The sequence below is a fragment of the Micropterus dolomieu genome, linkage group LG02 (genome assembly GCF_021292245.1).
Source record: "Micropterus dolomieu isolate WLL.071019.BEF.003 ecotype Adirondacks linkage group LG02, ASM2129224v1, whole genome shotgun sequence".
NCBI lineage: Eukaryota > Metazoa > Chordata > Actinopteri > Centrarchiformes > Centrarchidae > Micropterus > Micropterus dolomieu.
The window spans coordinates 3,072,221-3,094,038 of record NC_060151.1 but is presented as its reverse complement, the minus strand read 5'-3'; positions in this window follow the sequence as shown (position 1 = coordinate 3,094,038).

The following is a 21,818-nucleotide window of genomic DNA, read 5'->3' as shown; positions in this document are numbered from 1 at the left end:
TATTATTAATATTACAAATGACATAAACTAACAATCTAAACTAATGTGCAAGGAGAGGAAAAAAACTGTATTCATAACACACAATATTCTCAATGTCAGAAATATACGGGCTATGATATAAAAAAATGAGACAAACAGAGGTTTATATGTGGGTGTCTGATGAATATGTCAGTTTAATTGTATGAGAAATACAATTCCAACATTTAGGATCCCTATATTTGATTGAAAATTGACCTTTGCCAGTGAGATGTATGGGATGGTAAAATGAAAAGACTGTTTAGTTAGAAGAGATCTCAGCCTCAATGTCTATCTTCAATACTGCAGTGAGTTCCCCTCTGAAACATCTTTAGGTATAAAGGTGTGTGTTTACTCTGCTTGATGACAAAAATCAGTGACAGTGGAACCAATCAACTTACCTCTGACCTTTGACCTCTCATACTTGTGGCTGTTTACTGTTGAAGTGTCTAGGTCAGGGAGTCAGCTGACTGACTGCTCTGTGAAAAGATGAAGAAAGATGCTTACTGTTCTCAACCAGCAGGTGGCGCAAAGGAAAGCAAAATTAAAAGGGCTGGAAACAGCTGGAAGTTTGACATTGGAGTTAAGTGTGTGTGTAAGTATTGGGGGCCGATCTTTAGACCAAATAAGAAATAATAATACTAAAAAGAAAAAAATAATCTTCTTAGGTCAACACAAAGCAAAGTGTTTACTTGATGTGACTGCAATACAGTTTTCAGACTGGACAATCAGGACATAGGACTGATGTGTTACTTTATTCATAGTAATGACTGTAGCCATGCCCACAGTCCCCAGTAACTCTCAAATAAAGTATAATTTAACTCATTTTAAAATATAGCCCTATGATGTAATAGCATTCGTAATGATTAATACAATCTCTTTACTGATAAGTAATTAAAATCTTCTGTAAATGTAATTCTGTGTTTGACATTTGTCATAATGTTTTATTCATTATAAATTGTTGTAAACTATTATTTTATTTGTAATACCCTACTCAATTATTACCTACTTATTATTTCAGTTTTGAACTGAACAGTTTCTTAACCACAAAACTGAAACTGTCTCTGTCATTTGATTTATGTTTAAATATTTTAACTAATTTAAACTATAGTTCGCTAAAAATAAAATCGAACACAATTAATTTAAATAAATTAAAATAAAGGTATTTGGGTAGTAAAGAATATTGGAGCTTAATATGTGAGGGTTTATGCAAGTCTGTGAAGCCATAATGTCATATTTAGGGTTTCTGCTGTAAACGGAAGGTTTGCATTAATGTCAGATTCATTTAAATTAAAGTTACGATTTGTCACGTATTAATTAAACTTGGATAAAAATTTAACCAGATTTATTGTCAAGTCTTTTGATAGTAGAAAGAAACAGAATGTATGGAGAGAGAAAGGATGACACATCAGAAAGGCTCTTTGCCCAAATCAAACAGGCAACACTGCTGCTGCATGGTATGCTGCTAGTCCACCAGGACACCCATGTTACATACTGTAGTTATAATTAAGGGCTAAGTTTCAATCAAATGGTTTAAACTGAAGGTCACTACCGAATTAAACCACTGAAGGCCCTATTAATCACAGACAAAGTCCTTAAATCAGAGTTGCTGACATCAGCAGTTACATCTGTATAATAAATACATCTATAAAAATAAATCAGATCTCACCATTTATATACAAAAATGCAATAAATGATCATGATTAAAATTTTGGAGTAAAGTTTAGAACAGTAGGTATAGGTGTACAGAGGAATAAAGTAAGATTTCTAGAAACGTCTGGATGTCATATTTATTATATAGATACACCCCGATCTATTCCAGGTTTATTAGTCCCATATCAATTGACATCATAACAAAATCAAACCAAACAAAATACATTTTGGGGGACAGAAATCAGTGTACAAATAAATTTCTATGAATGCACACATGCATTTATACACACCAAAAATCTGAAGGATGACAATATAAAACATTCCCTCTGACTGATACTTGATTAATTTCACAATAAATGACTTTAAAAGAAGGAACACACACACATACAAAAAAAGCCAATACCACGAGGAGCATGGGGAAGGAGGATGATAGAAAGGAATTCTGTCTGCTAGACTGTTAGGGAAATAAAGAGGCAAAGATGCAAGAAGGGGGAGGATGGATGGAATGAGAGAAGGAGGGAGTATACTGTAGAGGGAGGAGGGAGGGAAAATAAGAAGGTTCGGGAGGAAGGAGGGAGGGAAGGAGGGGGTCAAAGGTGTCTCTCATTTTTTATCCATTACTGCTCAGGGTCACATTCTGGGTCACGGCTGTGCGTGTTTCCGTGTGTGTGTCTGTTTAGATCCAGCCAAGCAAATATGTCTCTCTGTCGCTTCTATTCTTTCCTAAACTAAAAATAGCTTGAAGACCCTGCGTTGTGTGTGTGTGTGTGTGTGTGTGTGTGTGTTTGTAGAGAAGGAGATTCAAGAACGAGAAGGAGGAAGAGAGAGAGAGAGAGAGGCGGCCAGAGGACGAAGAGACGAAGGAAGGGGAGCGGTAAAACAAAATGGATGCGAGGAAGACGAAGAAGAGGACGTGGAATAGGAAGAGAGAGGAAGGGAGGAAGAGGAGGAGAAGATGGAGTGAAGGGGAGGAGGAGAGGAGAAAGAGGCAAAGAAAAAGTGCGGAGAGGAGGAGTAGACGGCGGGAGGAGACGTTTGTATTTGACCGTGGGTTAACCTCCTCCCTGTCACCCTCTCACCTCTCCTTCACCTCCCTCCCTCCATCCTTCATCCTGGACAGAGGAGGCCCGCACACACACACACACACACACACAACATGACTTGTCCTGGCAGTGACCTCTGCTCTGCTCAGCAGGAATGTTGAAGGAGAGGATGAGTGAACGACTTGGCTGCACACACAAACACAAAGGAGAAATACCATACACAGAGAGACAAAGACACACACACACACACACACACACACACACACACACACACACACACATGCTTGGTGGAATCAGTTTGAGACACTGGGTTTAAAATAGATTAAGAGTAGAAGAAGAGAAGCTCAGATATTCCCATCATCACCCTCTGTGTGTGTGTGAGGTTATAGATGAGGAGTATGGAAAGCCAAAACTATGTCGTTCACTTGCTAAAGGAAGAGAAATACACACACACACACACACACACACGATGATATATAGCAAGCAAGCCACAGTGAGACCTGTGTATACACACACAATCAAAGGCATGAGACAGACACACACACATGTCAGGGTGTTTATGTGGTGCAGATGTTGGACAGGAAACGAGCTGTGTTCAGCGACACAAACACATCTCACACATGAAACGTCCAGTCGGTTCGGTAGAGTTCAGAAGAGTCTTATTTAACCGTGTTACAGTAAAAAAAAAAAAAATCAATAGACAACAATATGTAGACACTCCAAGCTGTGCAGAGATAAGAGGGGGGTGAGGGAGGCAGGGGTCAGAAATCAACCTCAGGTCACGCTGCTCGTCTGCAGCCATATACAGGGCAAATGTCAGCAAGAGGTCACATGCTGCCAAAGAGCTAAGTAGCTGAAACATGTCAAAGAATTACACAGCTCTGTGATGATACCTGCAGATTTCCTTCATACCAAAAGTAAACAATAAATGGTTTTACTTCAAATAGTAGCACTCAACCTTACAGAAAATTGGATCTTAATGCTAATCAATGCTAAAAAAAAAACTTTCTAAAACTGCAAATCCAACAATCGTGGCCACTTGTGATTGGCCAGGTGTGCAGAGGTGTGAAAGTATGGAAGCTTTAAACTTCACTCACAAGCTCCCTTTATGGATTCCTTACCCAGCTACTCCTGTCCCTTTGCTTGTGAACAACCGACACAAACACAACACAAACACAAAAGCTTTCGCCGAGAGACCGTCCAAAAGTCTGCACGATTATCCCCCATTTGTATGATTCATCAAGTGTAGACTACGTAGACAGTGGAACTCTTGGAGAGAGTAAGTTAGATTCAGCCAGGAGGAGGCTTTGACGGCAGGACTCTCAAACATTTCAGACTTGGCCAGAAAACACATACCTACAAGTTCATTTCAATCATGATGCATAAAAAAAGTAACTCCAGCGATTTCACACATCAAAGTCTGTTTATAGGTGTTGGGGAGTGTTGTAATTGTATGGGACGATGTGGCGTTTCACCTTTCTCTTCCAGTCACAGAGCGGTTTACAGCTCCATCCCAGGGTGGTGTCACTTTTCCTTCCACCTAACTCTCCATTCCTCAACCCCACAGATGAATTCTTTACCCCATGGAGGTGGAACTTTTATCTCCACCGGCCACATGATCAGATGTCCCTCCTGGACTAAATGAATGCTGAACATTTGGACATGTCTGCAGAAGAATGTCAGGGATGGATCAGACCAAGGTGTACTGCAGGAGAGGACATAAGGTGTGATAAAGAAATAAAATAGTAGAACATATTGTAATGCTACCTGTTGTTAGTGCTTCAGGTCATTGCGTAATGCTTGATAAAATGTTACTGTTGGCAGACAAATGTTGTCACTGCTGATCCTGATGTGTATTGATCGCTTTATTGTATTTTAAATAATCGATGAACTCAGAGAAACGGATAAATGTGTGTTACCGAGTATAAAAGATGGTATCATAACATTCCAACATGGACCTATGTGATTATGTGTACTGTGTGTAACAAACAAGGAGGAATGCTCTTTAAGGCCTTTGTAAATCAAGGTCCCAAAATCCTCAGGGGTCCATAAGACAATATGGCCCTAACAGCCAATTTTTGCCCCTGACTGACAAACTGCTAGCTAGTAAACAATGCATTAATCAGTGCATGATTTAAATTGAACAGTTGGAGTTCCAATTTTGTTTTTAATGAATGAATCAAATACATTCAACCTCAAGGTGAATTATTGGTGTGTAACACTAAATGTAAACATAACTTTTGTTTGTTTGCAAGAAAACTCCACAGGGTGAATTCACAATGAATACGGAAAGATTTGCAAGGTTTCTGTGTGTAACATTTTTTTACTGACCGATTAAAACAAAGCACAGAAAACAAATTCAACCTAGGTGTGCAAACTCTTTTAGCTGATCACATGCTTCTTTCTGCTGTAGGACTAAACAGACATGCACAGTGGTGAAACTCCATTGTATGTACAGTGTTTTATAAATTGTCAAAAAATTACATTTGTACAATATCATGTGTTCAAGTCATCTGCACATTTGTCCAGCTGTTATCTTTGCCTGACAGTATCGATGAATGGATCTATACCCACACCACAACACGCTGCTTCAGCTCTTTCAGTAGATCTACACATTATTAACAGTCAAGCCACACATCAGTGTTTTCATGCTGATATTGTCCTGTCCATTCATCATTTTCATCTTCTTTTTCTCATCTTCTCTTCTTCCTCTTCTCCGAAGTGTCTATTTTTTACCACTTTTTTCATCTCCTCTCCTCTCCTCCTCTTCTTCTAATGGTCACCTCCCCTGAAGTCAATTCATCATCGTGTTTTCACACTCCTCCTCCTCTCTTTTATCTCCAACACATCTTTCATCCTCCTTTTCCTCTTCCACTTCATTTTTTTGGATGTGAGGATTAGCTCTCTATTTTTCCATCTGCTCTCTCCACCTCTTTCCTTTTCTTCTTACAGACTCCAGTCCCTCCTTTTTTTCTTTTACCATTCCTCTTCTTCTTCTCCTGTCCTCCCTGCTCTCATTTCTCCTCAATCTGCTCTCCTCTTTTCTCTTCTTTTAAACTCATCAAATCTCCTCTTTCCACTTTTTCTGTCTTTACTTCAAGGTAAGTGTGTGTGCTGGTGGCACCATGTCACCACTCAACACCGAGAAATCCTATTGGCTACTCACCTTGTATCCTGTCAGGAAAAAAAACAATGATTGGTCCGGTCAAAAAACACATTTTTTCCTGATGATAGAAAGAGAGAGAGAGAGAGGGGGAATATAGGCTTATACACACACACAGTCTGTCACACATAGAAACCCTCTCTTTCATTTACTTTCTTACTACTGCTGATTATGATGTTCCCCGTGAAACACACAGAATTGACAATTTTTGATCAATCTAGATAGAAAAAAATATTTCTCTAAGAAATTAATAAACATGACTAAATCGGAGAGGAGAAGAGAAAGATAAGAAAAATAAATTGCAAAGAAGAAAAAAAAATGTGTTGTTTTTAATGTTTAATGTTTTTAACGTGCAATTTAAAAAATTATAAATACTTAAAAATGTCTTCTTACAACAACATATAACATATTATAAACCATTTATTGGGTTGGTTGAAAGAGATTGAGGGAAGATGAAAAGTCATTCATCTGCTCATATCATCCTTAAATATTTCCTGGAATATATTTAATTATCCACTGTAATTAAAAAAATGTATGGATTTAAGTGTAGTGTTTGTGCATAGTTAAGTATTGTTGTTGTACATGTGCATACATTCATGGATCTGTACATGTGTATATATGCATAACTGACGTTTACTTTGTTTGGGCTTTTTTATTTTGTAACTTTTGTATTGTGAGGAGGGCAGACAAAATTAGCTATTGCTTCAGCCTAATCTATAAACTCCATTGTTTATGTCAATTTAAAGACTTAAACATAGATCTATTGATTGGTTAATATTGCAATTTTCACTTGCAAGGACCACACCATCAACAGGTACGTTTTAAATGATTTAAACAGAAAGATGTTCAAGGCTTGCACCTGAGGGACAGCTGTATTTTGAAAGCATTGTGGAGGAGCTACGACAGGAAAATCCACTTTAGCACCCGGGCACGACGGACCCCCTCATAACCCTACGGAGAAGAAGATAGAGATGAGGAAACAAGATAGGGCTAGAGGGGAGGGGTGCAGAATGCGAGAGCAAAGATGAGGAGATGAGTTAGGTGGGTGTTTACGGAAATGCCGGGAATTGTGTGATTGAGGCGTTGTCCTGCTCCTGAAACTCTGCTAAATTGCTCCACTATATTTTACAGATAAACATCTGTTGTCATATATAAATCTGAAAGTTTTTAAATATACAAAATGATTTAATCACACACACAGTAATTATGTGTGTATATATTTTTAACACAGACTGTTTTCTCATTCAATATATTTCTAAACCTGGATGATTTGTTATTGATTTAGTGAATGTATTTAATGTCACAGAAAATCAGGTAATATCTGTTAGTAGTACTGGTTCAGCTGGCTTTGCTTATCTTAATCACTACCAACCTTTCCTGACCTCACTAGGTAATGTAGTTTTTCTCTCTAGTCGTGCTGTCATAATTTCAAGAGCACATAAACATAAAATTTTGAGCTGCGCACTTCAAAAAAGGATGTTAAAATGATGTTATCGTTTTAAAATTATAATATCAGAGGGATAACTTCAGGCATATCCACCCTATGTGTAATTGAATATTTATTCATTTAATCAATATGAAAGTGTAAAAAAGTTAAGTTCAAGGAAAATCATTTGTAAGTGAATATGTGTGTGGGGGAGGAGGGAGAGTGTGTGGATGTGTGTTTATGGATAGCTTCAAACCGTTTTAAATGAATCATTACACTTGTTATGAAAAGCAGCATTCGTGTATGTGTATTTCTGTATGTGTGTGTGTGTGTGTGTGTGTGTGTGTGTGTGTTACCATGGCTACTTCAGCGCCATATATTTCCCTACCAAAGCAGCAGGGAGCCTCAGACAGCCATCTATCTCTCTCTGAAGCCGCTCAGTTTGTGTGTGTGTGTGTGTGTGTGTGTGTGTGTGTCTGACCTCCTCATGAACCAGCCTCCGATTGCTACGCCATCATCCCTCTGCAGCACACACACACAGACATACACACATGTGGATGTGCTATGAAACATACAGTATGTGTGATGACTAGGTGATGTGTGTTTAATGGGATCCAGTTCTTTTTAATCTGCAGTCTGCTGCACAGATGGAGTGTGTGTGTGCCACAACAAAAGAAAGACAGACAGACAGACAGACAGACAGGAAAGAAAGAAAGTGAATTAAGAGAATTTCAGGGTGAGGCTAAATGAGGGCAGCTCAGAGCAAAATGAAAACAGAGAGAAGAGCAGACGAATCTGTGATAAAGAATATGTGTCAGTACCAGCCGTTTATTGCCCGCAGGGAGCGAGCTGAACTTTTCAACTCGCCTTTTTCCTCAATCACTTTTTCTGTGCGTGGCCCTGTTCAAACGTAGAATGTGTCTAGATCCAGTTGAGGCTTAAAGAGATGGCCTCGGTACCTATAACATCACCCACAGGCTTTGAAGCCTGGAGTTTGGCTTTCCTGCCTACCACCATTGTTCTATTAACAAGCAACCCAGTATCCCTGATAGAAGATTCAGATTTTTGTATTTTATGCCCAGAGCCAATACAGAAAGTAGCGTGTCCTATATTTAGAGAGGTGGGAGTAAGTAAAAATGGCAGTGTACTCCGTCCGAACTGCTTGTTGGAATAGGTTTACAAAAAACCCTCCCCCCACAGCTTTTGACGTCAGATCTAGCTCTCTACTTTCTATCCCTTTTTTATTTGAACAACCAAGTGCTGCATTATGTAGAAAATTTACAATCAAAGCCTAACAGAACTAAAACCTTTATTCTATAGTTTATAGATTTAAAAGTTTATTCTTCATAAATTCTTAAATAGTGACACTTATTGTAAGTTTACCTCTTATATATATATGATATTTGCAACATGTCCTTGTACCTAAACAACAAAATAGGTCAATTGGCTACTGTCCCAAAACAACATTTAAGAATATTAACAAGTACCAGTCCAGCGACAGGACTAAAGTATTCGTAAGTCAAGTGACCTAAGTAGTTTGGATAGGTAAGGAAAACAATTAGAATTAGTAATTAGTAATTTAGAAGTCAAGTGTCATCTACAAAACATTATTTAACTTAAAAACATGTCACCTTTGACTTTCTCCCAAACGAGACTCAAACCTCAGTGTCCTGAGTTCACTTGACTCATCCATCCACCCCACCACTCTGCTAAACTTTGTCACCTTGTATACTACGTCACCTGACTTCTACCACTAGAGATCGCAGCCTAACAAAATATGTACTGTATATATGGTTCGTAATAATCTGCTGCATAACCGACCTATACCACTCATTTTTGGCAAGGACAGGCTGGATATATTTATGGTGTTAATGTTGGCTAACAAACGTTGTCAGAGTTGATTCTGAGATATGTGTGAAGTTGTAGTAGAAATGATTACTTTTAGGTCAAATGTATCTGTTTCTGCAGTGTCATGTTTAACCTTTCCTTTTATTTTCTCAGCAAGTGAAATTGTCCTGACCTGCTAATCAGAAAGCTTATACGATGTTGTGTCCCAGCTTCTTGAGACAGACATTGTGTTGTTAAAGAAGAGACACACACACCTTATCTGTGACCTTGTTGGAAAGATTGTTACTTTACAGTAACCTCCATGCGACCACTGTTGTGAAGGGTCTGTTTCCTGGGACCAGTATTGTAAATAAATACATACGTTATGAGTTCCCACTATATAAATACTAATGAACTGGATACATCCATTTTAAGACAACTAACACTAATGAGAGGGACTGACCTGAAAGTACAATTTTTATTCTGTCTTGGTTGCATATTAGTGCACTTTGGATGTGAGATTAACCTGTTGGGCACAGGCACCTTTTTCCATGAAAAACACCTGAAATAACATACCCAAAATGAATCAGGAATAACTCCTCAACCATTAGGCCTGGATGCATAATTCTGTTCTCCTTTGAAAGGTCAGAAGCTACGGAATATAAATCCATTGTATATTAATATATTTATTTTACCATTACAGACTACATGGAGATGCAATAAAGAAAAACTACAATATTTTCATCCTCACCTGGTAAAAAAGCTATATTTTAATGCAATAAACCATCAAAACCATCATAAGGTAGAGTTAAATGCAACTGAATATCGTCTAATACACCTAGAATATAATTGTAACTGTAAATCTGATGAAAATAAACTAAAATACAACAGTTATCATACAACATTTTCAAAATATACCAGGCGGATGTCCATATTTTAATATTTACTATTAAAATGTTGAACTTATAACTATTGATCTTGTTATAAACATCTTGTCAAACATTTCATATCAAGCAATAAAAGTTTATAAGTTTGTATGCCATTATAATGTGAACTTGTTATAACAACAAACATTTCATGTTATACTGTGATACTGATCTGTTTTTCTTGTCCTGACGTGGCAGCAGTTTGTTGTATTATATTTACATTTACTCATTTGGTAGACATTTTTATCCAAAGCGCCTTACGTTTGAGGAACAACATACAAGCATGAATACAGTAAGAGATCTATAAGTGAAAACAGATACTAGTAAGAGCTAATAATGCGTATGGCATCAATAGGGTAAATACCTAGGTACAGAAGTAAGAGTTAACTAAAAGTGCAATCAATACAAGAGAATTGTAAGGAGAAGTGCACAGGAAGTGCATGTTAGAGGTTAGGGGTTAACGTGTTCTCGGAAGAGATGAGTTTTCAGGAGCTTCTTGAAGTTAGAGAGGGACGCCCCTGCTCTGATGGCGTGTGGTAGCTCGTTCCACCATCGTGGTGTCACAGATGAGAACAGGGAATGGGATTACTTTGTGTGAAGGGATGGCAGAGCCAGGCGGCATTCGTTGGATTAGCGCAGATGTCGAGAAGGAACGTAAGTTTGTATTATGGAGTTTAGGTAGATGGTGCAGACCCAGTAGTCACTCTGTATGCAGCATTAGTGACTTGAATCTGATTCTGGAGGCCACAGGGAGCCAGTGGAGGTCACTGAGTAATGGAGTGACATGAGTCCTTTTGGGCTGATCAAAAACCAGACGTGCTGCTGCGTTCTGAACCGTTTGTAGGGGTTTCACCACACAAGCTGGAAGACCTGCTAGGAGGGCATTGCAATAGTCCAGCCTTACTGCAATATTGCACCACAAGATAAAACAACACCTACGGAACATCAGTCAAACATTTTCCTTCACTTCACAACAACACTAGTAAAATAAAATCTGATAAAAGGTACTTGAGTCTTGATGTCTGAGTACTGAACTATGTTCTATGTATCTAGCCTTTAGCTTCCTTTTTTATTTTGGCGTTTATGCTTCATGGAAAATGCACATCCTAATTTCACACACTCACAGTTTTTTTGTCTTCTTCGTGTAGAACCATGCCCACAACATTTTATCTGTTTTATGTGTTTTGCTGTCATGTTGGTGTGAAATCCTGCTTACCAGTTGGCAAAGTCTAACTTGAATGAATTCTGTTGTGACAAACTTTAAATTCCATACTTCCAACTAAACAAATTTGACATTTGAAATGAGAAATTTGATGAAATAGTAACAGTCCCTCCCTCACAAACAACTGACACCATAACTGACAAATATATGATTGACTCCATGGAAATTTGCAATCCACTAACAGGTGGTTAAATCTGTCAATCAGGGAAGAGAGGCGGGATATTCTGTGAATTATAATTCCAATAAAGAATCCATAAAATTAAATTGATCTTTGAATTAGCAGACAGAGCAAGGTAATGGTGATTAGTGTGTTCAGCATGGCAGAGCTAATTAGAGCAACAGCTGCTGCGTGCATGCGTGTGTGTGCGCGTGTGTATGTGTGTGTGTGTATTTATGTGTGTGTGTTACTGATTTACAGCCTCTGACATGTCAGGATGAGGAGGAAATTGAAGTCTAAGACCAGAAACCATCAATCCACACACAGACATGTGCAGACACACACACACACACGCACACAAACACACACACACACACACACACACAGCCCACCATCTGTGTATAGGGCTTCATAATTTACAGCCTACTGTGAGTGTGTGTGTTTTGGTTCACTATAATTATTTTCCTATTCCACTTTACAACATCCTATATGGTAATATTGTAGCTGTAAAATATCAAATAAGTTTCATGTAACTTAATCACTGGATATGTTTAATATTGTAACTGTGTTATATTTCACAGAGAATAAGTTTTTTAATGTCATTTTTATAACTGAGTTTGGTTTAGTGTTTTCTAATATTTGTGTTAGATTATGTGTAGCTCACATTTTACTGCTGGTGTTTTTCTAGTCTGTGCAGCTCACACACACACACACACACACACAAACAATAATATAATTACATAAGCCATAAAAACAAAAGTATGTTGCATCTGAATTATTGAAAAGATTCTGAGACAGAGTATAAACATCAACTTTCTGCTCTGGTTCACTGTATTTATTTCTTTCATTTGCTCTTTGTTCTTTATCTGCCATTCATGTGAGTGAACACGTACACACATGCACATACAATTGTTTAAAAGACAGAGAGAAATATGTGAAATATTATGACTGCTGATATTCATGGTCTGCCTCGCTCTCATTTTATTACCTCTCTCTCTCACACACACACACACACACACACACACACACACACAGAATCAGTGTGTTACAGTATATTGATGGAATTAGCTGAAGAGTTTGTCCCTGCCACTATTTACACATCCCTATCCATCAGTGTGTGAATGTGTGTGGCTGTCTGTGTGTCTGAGGCCATCGTCCATTAAAGCCAATTAGCTCCCTTGTCAGTGTGCAGTGGATAGTAATAACTTTGTGTGTGTGTGTGTGTGTGTGTGTGTGTGTGTGTGTGTGTGTGTGTGTGTGTGTGGTGAGAGTCAGCAGGACGTTCCTCACTGCCATTTAAGAGGACTAATTGATGTTTATGGTGGCAATAGTGTTGTGTAATTGTTACAGCTCCCACAGTGGGTACCAAAGCAGCAACGATATCCTGAAAGTTACAGGTGAAGTTCAGCAGCAACAAAGAGGTTTGGTTTTATACTATCACACAAAATGAATTCAAAGCTGCCACCATCAGTTTTCCAACATATTCCCCACAGTATTCTACTTTAGCATCCACTGAAGCACAAACTGTGACCCACATAAGAGTAATTAAAGATGAAGTAATTAACAAGTGTAGCTACTTAAAAATAATGATTTACATCTTTTGTAACACATTGGTGTCTCGAATCCACTGTGAGACACCAATGTGTCCCTGAGCAAGACACTTAACCCCTAGTTACTCCAGAGGCGTGCGACCTCTGACAGATATTGCAATTGTAAGTCGCTTTGGATAAAAGCGTCAGCTAAATGAATAAATGTAATGTAAATGTAAACAGACTTTCACCCTGGAGCCTTGTGTTCATTTCCCTTGTGAAACAAAAAGTCAATGTCAATTCCTTTTAATGATGTTACGTAGGTTACATAACTTACACAAGTAGTGTTTCTGAACTAATGTAATTTAAGTCCCGTAAGTGACTTATTTTAAGCCAAACCATGATCTTTTCCTAAATCAGGTACCTAAACCTAAACCTAACCAAACTGCAGCGTTTCACAACTTACTAACCACTGGGGTTTTTTTGAAAGTCTAACTGGTCGTTGCATAGTTATTCTTTCTAACTTGACCCACACATACAAAAATGACGCTAAAGGGTACCCAGGGCTGTACAAAGCGACTCCAAGGGGTCTTGACAAAGCGTCCATTTGTGAAGCCCTGGGATGACAATGGGTTGGGTAAGGAGAGTGGGGCGGCTGCCGCTCTCGTGAACGTGCATGAAGCTGCTGCCGTCTGAGTTAATGATGGTTCAACTTTTTTTTAGAGTATTGTCGGGTTTTCTGTGTGTTTATTTGCTAATAGGAGACTGATGAACCACGTGTGAGGAAGAGACTGCATGTTACAGAGCCTTTCTTGTTTCCAATTGATTTGTACAGACACCGCCCCAATCCTTCCTTCAACGCCAGATACACGGCAGACCAAGCACAGCCGTTACACCATCGCGGCTCACGTTGTGACCATGGCAACCACAAAGACTACAACAAGAGATTCAATTCATAGTTTTCATGTGACGTCAAATTCCAAAAAAAACCCCACTCGCTTATATTATTTTCCGCTGCCCGCCAACTAGGAAGCAAGTGATACACTGTTACTTTGAGTGTGTTACTTTTGTGTAGCCAAAATGCTGGATGGTCGTTGGGCTATGGGATGCTAATCGACAAGGAGACAAGCCTGGGCTGTGTTAGGTGAGGGATTCCCCACAAGGCAAACATAAACATCACCGCAGTCGAGCGCTGGCAGGACCTGGTGGTTTTTAACGGAAGAAATATGGCATGGATCGCAAGTGCTCAAAACTTGCAGTTTGATGAAATTTAATGGCTCTCTACGGTGAGTCCGGTGTGAGCCGCCATCCTGCTCTGTTGTTCTCCCTCCAGTTTACCGCGTATGTCACATGACTGAAATCCCCGAATACAAGAGCTGATTTTACTCTGAGTTCCTTGATATAGGCCTACCTCATCACCAGCACAGAGCAAACATACTACAAAAGACAAACAGTCATGGAGCTGCATCAGCTTTAGCCTAATTATCTGGTCTGGGCCAATGAACAACGTTATTATGCTATTTGGCAAAACGTGCAATATATTCCTACCCATTTCCTCTATTTTAAGCTGTAACCTACTGGTTTCAGACTGTACTGTATATGGTATAAGCACCCGCCAAAAATCAACATCGGTGGTGGCAACCACCACTCACTGTCTGAAACTCCCTTAATAGCTGTTTCTTCATTTAATCAATCATTAATGCATACATCTGCCTGGTGGAAACTTGTATACACACAAACTGGTTCATTTACAAAATCGGATATTCTCTTGAGATGAAATAAACACTTCCATATTCTTAACCTTTAACTCTTTTTCTTACACATGTTCAGATGCAGCAATCTCTCTTAACTTCAAAAGCTGTCGTAAATTACTTGTTTCAATTTGATTAATCCCACCTGTTCAATGGTACGTTCATGAGGTGTGGTCAGTGAATGCGACATTGCATGTTTTTTCAGACACCAAATGTTTTGTGATGGCTGATTCCAATAACAATAACAGTAGCACAACTCCGCTACCTTTGCTGCAGATGTCTGCTGTCAGAAAGAGACAATATTCTGTATGTAAAGTTATAGATTACCTCTGTAAGTTTCTTTTGAATAATTTCTTATTATCAATGAGAAACAACTAGAGAGGGAGAAAAAGTGTGTGTGGTCGTGCTCTCTGCCAGCTCTCAGCCTGCAGTTTTTCCATCATTACCAGTTTAAAATAGACCACACACACACACACACACACACACACACACACACACACACACACACACACACACACACACACACACATTGTAACAAGCTGCAACATGTCTATCAGTACCTCCAAAGACTAAAACAATAAAAAGCAAAGTGTGTGAGAAAGTGAGGAAATGTGTATGTGGATGTCCAGTTGTGTAACCTCTCTCTGACAACACCGCGACCCTTGCGACCATTGCCACGGCGACCAACAGGGTCAACCGGACAGAGGTCAAGCAGAGGTCGGCAGACTGATCTCTTTCTCTTCCTCTCTCTCTTCCTCTCCTTTCTCTGGCAATCTCTCACTCTGCATCCCTTTTACTTTGTCTGTGCCTCTGCCTCTCTTTCTCCCACACACACACACAGACACTGACCCAGTCAAGAGGTCAAAGTTCACCCTGACAGCACTATGAGCTTGTCTCACTCTTTCTCTCAAATGAACAAGCTTGTATTGTAGTCCAGAATGCAGGATAAAGTAGAATATAGCAGAATAGAATAGAATGTTGCAGTTTTACCATTACATTCGAGTCACAAAGTTTAGCATCTGATTTTCTGAAAAAAATAAAATGAAAACAATAGAAGACGTTCTTGAACAACATTCTGATGGAATTTCCAGATCCCTCGAAGACTCTTTCAATGATTTTGATCAAAAATGATTTACACAAGTACAAGTTTTAAACTTGTTAACAAGGTGTTGACTGTACGGCGCTACCACAGCATTTCACACAACTAAAACAGCAGCATGCTCATCCTAAACAGTATTAGTTTAAAAGTTAACAGTATTATTAAAAGTTTTTTTCAATTGCCAACAGGCATCGGTCGATACTTCAGTCACTTTTTCAAAATGCTTCATACAGTCTGGATTACCAACATGTTTCTTGGCCAAAGTTAAAGGTTCATTGTGTAATATTTAGGAGGATCTATTGACAGAAACGCAATATAATATACATAACTATGTGTATAAAGACCTTACATAATGAACCGTTATGTTTTTATTACCTTAGAATGAAATTTCTATCTACACCCACGGCGGGTCACCATAGCTTCTACTGCGCACTTGGAAAGGGAAGGGTGAGTGGTGACTGATGGTGCATTCATGTGGTATCAGAATAATCAGAATCTTTTTTCCTCCTTAAATCTTTATTGCAAAAATAGAAATCAAGTGTACATGGGACACAAAGAAGTATATATAACTTTGATTTGTGCATATTTATGTGTATGTATATGCATATTCATATTTTGCTAATATATAAGTTGTAATATGGTTATGACGGTTCGTTTGAATCCAACACATCTTGGTAGTAGTGTCCATGTTGATTCCACATTCCTTTACTTAAGAGCACATGAACATACACTGAAGTTGAAAGAACGACTTTACAAATGGGCCCAACCGAGGTGCACATGAATGCACTGTGAGCCGCTGGTTGCAAGTCCACTAGATGCCACTAAAACTTACACACTGAACCTTTAATCCCACCTCCCAAACTCACTCAAACAATCAAAACACTTAAAATAAAAATTAATAAAAATTAATACAAATAAGCTCATTCAAATAAACACTGGCAACAATTCTCACTCAGAAAAAGTAGATTGTCACTCATAACACACACACCTAAAAAACACTAACAACAAGGAGCATTATACATAAATGAGTAACTTTTTCACCACATATTTCAGTCTGGTTGCTGCAGAAATGCAGGACATTTGTTTTTAATGTGTTTTTAACAGTTTTGGATGCAGCGTGTTAACACTTGAAAAATATATTGCAAATATATAGTGTTTTGCTGGTGGTTCAGTAGTAATGAGAAAGTAAGAAGTAATGAAAAACGAATCAAAGTTGGGTCCACATACACTTCTGTTTCATTGACTGTAAAGAGTTTTGACACTGTGACTTCAGTTTTGACCAATGCATGTTAGCAATTGAAGAAAAACTGTAAAGAGCATTACACAACCAGCAACATTATACACAACATGTTATGTAACTCAAATAAATGAGATGGACTCACCTTTAGAAATGGAGGAAATACTGCCATTATTTCATATGTTCATGTATTTCAGCTCCTGTGAGTTTATATCCTGAGATTCTGACTTACTCAGTGCATCAATCTGTTGCATTGCCTTTACATCTTCCATTTCACACAGTTTGGTCAGATAAAAAGTGAATCCAATCCATGTTCCTCAATTTAAATTTAAACAGAATTGTGAAAGAAAAGCAGATGTGACTAATCTCAGATTGGACATTCAGTAGATAATGCAAATGCGAACCTGTTCTCACTCCCAAGTTGTCAGATATGGCTGCATGGTCAAGACCCATTGACATCAGTTTGTAATGCACTGGGGAGCCCCTTACCGTCAAGTTCAATGCACTGGTGGAAGGCCTGTAGAGTCACTTTTGAATGGTAAAGGTAGGTGTAGGATATTTAACAGAAAAGTCCCAGTAAGGCGGTGGTTGGTGTGGATGGAGGGCCAGAACCAAAAAGTCAAGTTACATAAGTTATTTAAAGCCAAACCATGATCTTTTCCTAAACCTAACCAATTAGGCTACTCATGTTGCCCAAATCTAACCAAATTGTGACATTTCACAATGTTAACAAAATATTGACGTGTCGCAGCCTTAACAAGTACTTTTATTTTGAAAGTCTAACCGGACATTGCATATTTATTGTTGCTAACTTGACCACAGAGCTCTAAACGCGCAAAATGCTAAGGGTAAAGGGGTACTCAGGGCATTAAAAAGTGATGCCAAGTGGTTTTGACCAAGCGTCCATATGTGACAAGTTGCGATGCAAATGCAAATGCATTTACAATTTACATAATAGATGTTATATTATACAATTACAGATCTACACAAAACATTCACATCCACTGCCACATGGATGAGAGTTCTAATTTTTTTCTGTTTTAACAGCACATTACACAACTTGTGCTTTGACAATAAGCATACGTTCAGTCTACACCAACCGCTTCATAGTCCAGCAGCTCATATTGCTAAGGTCACTGCCAAAACAAATTCAGTGGGGTAGATTTCCTCCATCTTTTACAGGTTGCTATGTGGCACAGCGCTGGACATCGCCGCCAAGCCAGCAGCCTCTTCCCTGCATTAGCTGCTGATTGACACTTTTTTCTGCTCCATTCTCACACAATTTGACTGACCTGACGTCATGGTTGTTTTGTTCTTACTATGCAACTGATGTGACCTAAAATTAAGTGCAATACTACTAAAAAAAATACTCAAACCTGTAATCGCATATCTTTTTTGGCAGCAGAAACCACATTGAAATATCATTTGGAGCCCTGTTTCTGGCCACCTGAATTAAAATCTCAGAGTCCGGTGGATAGCGCTCTGGCCTCACAGCACGAAGGTCGCGGGTTAAAACCCTGGTTGCCCCGGCCTTTCTGTGTGCAGTTTGCACAAGACATGTGGCCTAGTTTGATTGGTGACCCTAAATTGGTGTGATTGTGACTGGTTGTTTGTTTATGTGTGGCCCTGCAATGGATTGGCGACCTGTCCAGGCCGATTTCGCCCGATGTCAGCTGCGATTGGCTCCAGCTCCCCGCGACCCTGTACGTAGGATAAGTGGTTGACGATGGATGGATGGAATCTTCTGAGGGAAATATCTGGCTGCTAAAGGCTCCACTATGTTCACCAGATAGTTGCTAACTGGTGTTTAGTGCCGAGCGAGTAGTATACAGTTGATTATTAGAGCTTTTTCTCAAAAAAACAGCTCCCTGTAAAGATTGGGGGCCAGAGCAGTAGATTCAGATGATAAGTCACTGTAGATTCAACACTACAAGAGACCCCTTTCACAGTGTCACATTGTTTTCACGTTGCCTTTTGATACATTGTTATTATATGACTTTTGTTAAGTAATTTCACTAAAAGTAAAATTACAAATTATTTTTTTTTAAGTACAAAGAACAACTTACGTATTCATCCTGTAACTCTATTACAAGACTGAAACTTGATTTAACAATACATATGGTAATTGTGTGTATGTACTGTACATTAAAATCATCCAGATCTTTTTGGCTAAACTGTTATGCACCATTAAACTTGCTTGCCATGCCAACACGCTCTCGAATTTAAGCAATCACTCACCATGCTAACACGCTGTTGATATTCAAAACCCCTGCTTTGCATATCAGGGTCCATCAGTTCACCCATAAATACAGCCCTATTCAAAGCAAGAGATAAATGTACCAACACTGTCTGGGCATCAGACCGCCAACTAAATATAAACTGCATATGCAAACTACTGTTATTGTTGAGGTTCACAGGCTCACACAGAGGAAACAATAAGCTGAAACTTGAGATGTGAGACAGGCGACTTTAACAACAGCAGGCTGCACTGATAAACCTTATTTACTCTACAGCTTTGGTTTTCATAAAAGCATCACACGACAGCATTGTTGTGTGTTGTTGGTCTACCAGCTGCAGCAGAATTTGCCACACTCTTAGTAAATACTGGTTTACTATCACACTTTCTAGTTCTGCAATGACAAGATTACACACGTTTGCTGTAAGTCACCATTTGTGCTAACTTTGTGATCCCCTGACTTGTCATTTGACGCATACTGATGCCAAAATTCCAAAACTTTAATTCAACAGTGTCTGAAACCCGCTCTCTCCATAACTGTATCAAACAATTTTCTGTAATTTTCTGAAACAGACAATCAGACATTCACATCCACTTTAGGGCGCAGGGGTTGAAAATCTCACTCATACAACGCATTCTCACTCCCGACTCTCCCCATATTGATGCTTGGTCAAGGCCCTTTGCCGTGGCCTTTTAACGACCTGGTTACCCCTTTTGCGTCATTTATTGACATTTAGGGCTCCGCGGTCGAGTTAGCAACGCTTAGCAACAACAAATATACAACTTCCAGTAAAGTTAGCAACAATAAAACGTGTGGTTTGACTTTCAAAATAAAACGCTAGCTTTCAGGAGAAACTTGTCTAGTTACAGCTGTTTCTTTTGCAAACCGTGAGCAGGGATGGGCAGTCTTTATGATACATGTATTTCAAATACAAAATTGGATTTTGTTGTTTGTATTTGATAGGGTTGATAAAAAAATGTCCTCATATGTATGTATATTTTGTAGTTTAAAAATACTGTAAAATAATTTGTGAAAAGGCTATGTGAAATCATGAAATAGCAGCCTGTTCTCATCTCAGGTCGTCCAATACCAACGCTCTCAGAAAAAGTGACAAAACATAGCACCGAGTGCGTCTCATAGAGCCTCCCTTGTGTTGCTGCAACGTAGCAAACAAGGTTGTTTCATATGGACGCTGAAGGGTACCTTTAGAGTAAAATCCTTATGCATTGTCACGCTGTCTGAAAGCGTCAGTTATACAGCCTCTGATTCTTGCCTACTGCCCAAACTGATCCAGACCATCCATTTTTGGCATAGATTGTTACAATTAGTAACAGTTCCTGTTAAGTTCTGGTGGTCATAAATCATTTACCAATTTATTTCACCCGAGTAGCAAGTTAATGTTGCTTGCTACTTTCAGCCGTTGTTAAGTTTTTGTAGGTTGTGCATGAAAAATAGCCTTTCAGAGTTGTTGTAATGTCCAACATTACTTTATAATGCTACGAGATGGTGTTACTTGTTAATGCGCACACCTGTGCCTTGTCATTAACAAGGTTGTGCTGCAATGCCAGTAAACAACAGGTTAACAAAATTACAGTAGTTTATTTGGATACATTGTGTGACTGCAGCATTATTCAGTTTATTTTGAAAATTGGGATATTATTATTTTAAAATTTTCATGGGTGCAAACCTTTTTCACCCCTGACGAGTATTTACCCATTCTGTATTCATAGACCACTACAGCAAAATTGCTGTCTTTATTGGGTCAGCGATCATTTCCTCTTACAAATAAAAGGCAATGATCATGATTATTTCAAATATTACTTATGCACGCAATGGAGATTTTGGCCACTTATGGCACTGTGAAGCAGTTTTCCCAATTCACCCTTAAAGTTCAAGACATCAAAAGAGCTGGAGCCATAACAAAATCAGGGAGTCTATTTACGTTCATCTAACATAAATTCAATGGGATGTACTGTGTGTTTCCTAATTTTAGCAACTTCTCAGCATTTTAACTAATTATCACAAGAATATATGGTCTGTCACGTGGCTGTGACCCTTTGCAGTTGCTGCAGTAGAGCTGTTCTGTGGCCAGCAGAAGAGACCAGCTGTGTTTGAAATGCGTGGAATGTGTGGAAATGTATGAATGTGAATGAGTGTTGTGTTTAGTCAACCTCTTCTGGATAGACTGAGCTATTAAAGAAAGGCCTTCTTTTCTTTACCAGTATCACACAGATCACACACAAATCAGCGCCTCATGTTCCCACAGTTTGTCATTCAGTACCTTGTGTAGACAACATTTGTTTTTGTGAGAGTGTAGCCAGCAGCTGCAGATGAAGGCAAAGACAACTTGTCTCCATTCAAATCAGTGTATCTTCAGCCGTTCAAAGCTTACTGGCTGTTTGGGCTGAAGAGTCAAATCAGCAGGCAGCACCTTTGCATCTGCCACCTATTGTCCAGTTTGCATGGCAAGTAAACAGTCATTGTTTATCGTGTGTGTGTGTGTCTGTGTGTGTGTGTGTGTGTGTGTGTGTGT